The following is a 5,197-nucleotide window of genomic DNA, read 5'->3' on the forward strand; positions in this document are numbered from 1 at the left end:
TGAGAAATTTTGCCATGCTGTGAAGTCTTGAGGTATGGCTAAAAAGTGTTTTCTGAGGTCATTGTGACCTTTGACCTTTGACCACCAAAATCTAATCAGTTCGTGCTTGAGTCCTAGTGAATGTTTGTGCCAAATCTGAGGAAGTTTCATTGAGATGAGACGGACGGATGGACAACCTGAGAACCGGAGACTGTCGCCGGTGTGGATGCATAAAAAGACTGGAGTCACTGTTGTGTTGTCACAAACCTTTTATTGCAGCTCCCAGAACAGATCACTTACAGAAAACTGTGATACTTCAAATCTCATCATCATTATCATCAGCACTTCACAATAATTTAATCACCATCATCAGCGTCTACAGGACAGTAGTAGATCTGCAGACCCCCACACACTTCACTGCCTGTATCACAACCTCTCCATGTACACGTCTTCTGATCAGAGATTAGTCATGAACACATGAAATGATTTTCACTGGGCTGCGGCTGCGGCTGCGGCGTGCTCTCTGTTTGAATTGTATTGCTTTTCCTGGTTCTTATAGAATATAATGTTGTCCTGAAGTAGCACAGCCCCTTCAACCTGCCTGTCACAAAACAGCTTATGGCTTTGTAAAAAAGCTTTTAAAGCATTTTCAGAAAAATTAGGTTCTTTACTTTAATCCAAGTTCTTTTTAAAAATGTTCCTCTTAAAAATCTAGAAGCTCTCTCTTTGTAAAGAATGAAATCTTCAATGTCAAAAACAGTTCACATTGACTTACAAAGTGTTAGGAAGTAGAAAAGGCCAACTAGTGTTACACAGAGAAAAGACGAGACATCCTACAGAAGAACGGCTACTGCACCACGGGGACACGTCCCGTCCCTACAGACGACCTGCACTTAGAGACTGTGAGGACTAGAGACAGAGCGGGACTGTGACACCAAGACAAAGACTTAAAACTGAGGAATGTTTCTCTAATGTTCCTCCCACTCTAGTGTTGTTTTGTTGTAATTCACTCCTACAAAAATCACTTCTACATGTCGTTCAGTCCCAACACCAGCTTAAAGTCACAGTTACATCTCATCCAACACAAGGTGATAGAAGGAGGATGATCAGCTGCAGATCTGTTTATCAGCAACAAAGAAGATACAAAAACTTCTCCTTTGGCTTCTCAAAGTTGAGTTATGTGATGGAATAACTTTATGCTCTGATCTGCTTTAAAAAAAAAACTCATCAAGACGTCTGACGTCAGTCTGACGTTACAAAGGAAACTGAGAAAGAAACATGTCAGCGAGTTTCCCTTTAACAAAGTTTATAAAACACACAATGAACAGAAGGAATGAGGCAGTGACGTTTGACCACTGATCTGTTAACCCTCTGTGAGCCAGAGGTATCTTACACTCAACCTGCTGTTAAAGGAAACAGGATCTGGCTCACACAGGTTTAAAAAGCTTCAGTCCAACCTTCCTGCCTGAATCAGCCTCCATGTGGAGCTGGTGTGTTTGCAAGAACCATCCTGACACGACTGTGTGACAGCATGTCCTCATTCACATCACAGTTCAAACACAGAGCTCAAGTTCAATAACAACTTCACTTAAACCTTATTTGATAGTCTGCTCAGATCTTTTTCTGTCTGTTATTCATATCTGGAAATATGAAAAAAAAAAAAAGAAGCTATATAGAACCCTGACCGTAACCCCCCACCCAACCCACCCCCCCAAACACACACACACACACACACGCACACACACAGGTATGTGTGTGAAAAAAATAACACAAGAAAATAAAGTTAAACCAAAACTACATCATGACATTAACTGCTCACAGAAAGGTTTGATTAGCAAGAGATTTGTCAATGCACTCATCATAAGGAACACACACACACACACACACACACACACACACACACACACTCTCTCTCTCTCTCCAAGTTCACGTGCTAGCATATGGCTCATCCTGGAGTCGACACATACTGAGTGGTAAATAAACTGGCTGAAGGGGGGATGGGAGGTGGGGTGAGGTGAGGTGAGGTGAGGTGGGGGTGAGAGACTTCACAACAGCTTTGCATAGAATCTACAACAGTAACCAGAGACAGAGACGCAGCTGACTGGAGCTGGTTTTCTAAACTCTGAATTTAAATCACAATGGGGGGTGGGGTGGGGGTGGGGTGGGCAGCTTTACAGAAATGGGAAATGTTGTTGTTGCCAGCAGCTGAGAAATTATGGTTGTGTTGTCTCAGACCTTAAATCTGTGAAGCTCCTGAACCTGAAATCACTGTTCTGATACTGACAAAAGAGTTGTGGCCGCATTTGAACTTTGACCTCATTGTGCTTGGCAACAGAATCTATTTAACCATGTTACTGGGTGATGTCAGAATAAAGTTGAAGGTGTGTTTACTGTCACAGCAACTGGCTCTGGTAGACCTGTAGCATACATGGACTTCACATGGCCACACACACACAGAAATGGACCACCCTGAACAATAATAGAAACGGGTGCTCTACTGGAGGAGAAGGAGAGGGAGAGGAAGAGGAAGAAGACTGAGAAAGAAGGAGGAGGAGAAGAATACTGAAGAAAAACTAAAGAAAACAAAAACATGAAGGGTAAAAACAGGAGTACCGTATTAGTAAACAGTTCTCTCTTTCTCATTATCTCACACGTTGACACTAAAAGGAAAACGTAAAGGAAGGTGTGAAAACAGACGGGGGAGGGGGAGACAGATGGGTGGGTTGGGTAGAGAGGGGTTGTCATAACGACTCAATTGTTTCTCTGGAGGTGGAGAGATGCATCATCGCTCTGAGCACGCTCAGATGGTGCTGATGCAACCTCAGTGGGTCCCTGCTCCGTCACCACGACAACCGCAGCAGCCTCTACGTTTCTGTGGGGAGCACAAACAGGACGGTGTTGATGTGAACTTGTATCTGAGCACGCTGCAGTGGACTGGAAGACAAACTCTTCCCCTTCAGTTTGTATATGTTTGACATGTGGAACAGATGTTACACTGAGCGGTTCTTCTGGACCAATGACTACCGTTGTTGTGATTCTGATAATAGAATCTGACTCTGCCTGAAATACTTGATCAGCGAGTCTAGAGCCTATACAGATAAAACTGCATAGATGCAGATAAAACAACAGTTTTTCTTCTTCACTGCTCTAAAAACTGACACAGGATGTTGCTGTGCAGCTACTGACAACTACTGTTATAGAGCGGTGAAGAAGAACTGATTTCTGAACGTTAGGCGTTGGCAGAGGCACATCTTGTAAACAGGCAAGACAGGAAACTTCTTGCGGCCCCACTGAGAGGGGGCCCACGAAGGCTTTCTATTTACATTTTGAAGATTCTACTAACGTGAATATTTGGAATAAAAAATGTTTAGATTCCGTACATTCTTTGGCGATTGATAGATCGATAGATAGATACTTTATTTATCCCCTAGGGGAAATTCACGTGTCCATTAGCTCATTGTTGATAATATGTCAATATTAAATAAACAATAATAATTAAATTAGTCCACTTCCTTTAGCTGAGTTGTTTTATAGCCTGATGGCAGTGTTAGATTATGGTGTCAGATTATTTATTACATAACGGTGATGGACACTGTTTGGAGGGGCCCCCAGACAATTATTTGCCTAGGGCCCCAACAGACTCTAGAATCACCACTGGTTATTGGCTGAGGTCACTAACCGGCAGACCGTGGTCCAGGTCCAGACCCAGACCCAGATGCTGTCGTGTCAAGACCTGTATCTATAAACTATAAATTATTGAGATTTAGGACATTTGGATTGATGAGGTGCTTCTGTTCTAGCAGCTGCAGTAGGAGGCTTCAGAATGAACACTGTGAGCAGACTACTTTATTGCTATAAACTAATTATTTAAACAGCCTTTGTATAGGACTAATTCTGTCCCAAGCTGTTTGATCCATATAAGACGTTTCCACTGTAAAAAGAGATTCTATGACAAAATACTACATTGTAGATCTAAACTTGGACAATCAGCTTCCTCCTTAAAGGACTATCAACTCTGGAACACATCACCAACTGAAATCAAATCACCTCCAGACAGATTCCTTTACAACAAAGGTGAAATGCTAAAAGCTGACCAGAGTAGTTGTATCTTCTGTTAATTGTCTTTGTTTGACTATTTGTAGCTTGTTGTTCTGTTGTTGTCTCTTTTTAGACTCAGCATCTGTATATTTTTAGCTAATAGTAGGATATTTTCAATTGTGTTGATAATATGTTTTGCTATTGACTGGTTTAATTACATTTAATTACATGTAAAAGCCCAACTGGGGACAGGAGAAGAGAATTAGCAACAGCTATAAACTCTTTGTGCCGCTCATTATTTTTGTGCCCTGTTTTAAAACTATGTTAAAATAAATCGCTCCTATCAAATAAATAGATAAACTAAAACTAATTCATGTATCTGTTCATGTTCTACAAAGAGTTTATCCTGAGTCATGTCACACTTTAATGACAGATGTGTTTTAAGCTGTAGCTGTGTGTTCAGATGAACCTCATGTTGGATGAGACAAATATTTACCTGTGGGCTCATCCTGAATCTGTTCCTTTGTCTCAACAAACTCCGCTGCTGCTGCAAACACACATACACATAAGTAAGTTGGTTTGGGTTTTTATAAATCATGTGTATGTGTGTGTTCATGTGTGTGTGTGTGTGTGGACTCCTACCTTCCTCTGCTGCCTCCTCTACCTCCTCTGCTACTTCCTCTGTCTCTGTGGGAAAAAAAACAGAAGGCATGAACACGCAGACACAGAAATCCCCCGTGGATGCTCAGCTCCAGTGCTGCATGCTAACAGCTGGGTAGTTAATCATAGTACGTTTCAGCTTATTCTATTCTCTTTTCTAAGAGCAAGAGGAAAATAAAGTCCAACTCCTCTGAATAGTGCTACTTAGACTAATAACACATAAAGCAGTGAGTACTAAATGTTTTTATTGTGCACCATGTAAGGAGTGTGCTGATGTTTAAGCGCTCCTGATGGTTCAGCCATCAGTGCACTAATGCAGCAGGATTTCTCCTGGAGCTCCTGATGGTCAGTCTGACTACAGCTCTGTTGTCAATGTGTTTGTGAGAGGGAGAGAGAATCAGAAGTTCTCACATTATAAACTGTCCAAACCATGTGTGTCAGCACTTGAAGCTTTAGAGTGAGGTGCTGTATGTGGATCTTGTGACCATTTGACAGACCCAGACGACACCAGATATCACTG

At 41.8% G+C, this 5,197-nt stretch overlaps 1 long non-coding RNA gene across 1 annotated transcript; it reads right to left on the reverse strand.

The window, feature by feature from the left end:
- Positions 1-1,694: 1,694 nt before the first annotated feature.
- On the reverse strand, positions 1,695-4,698 carry LOC111233865. The gene is made up of 3 exons (XR_002665631.1): positions 4,660-4,698; positions 4,514-4,564; positions 1,695-2,851 (listed from the first exon to the last, which is right to left on the reverse strand). It is a non-coding gene; the product is annotated as an uncharacterized LOC111233865 (long non-coding RNA).
- Between the last annotated feature and the right edge of the window lie 499 nt (positions 4,699-5,197).

This window comes from Seriola dumerili, unplaced genomic scaffold (genome assembly GCF_002260705.1).
Source record: "Seriola dumerili isolate Sdu_G_001 unplaced genomic scaffold, Sdu_1.0 BDQW01000432.1, whole genome shotgun sequence".
NCBI classification, from domain to species: Eukaryota; Metazoa; Chordata; class Actinopteri; order Carangiformes; family Carangidae; genus Seriola; species Seriola dumerili.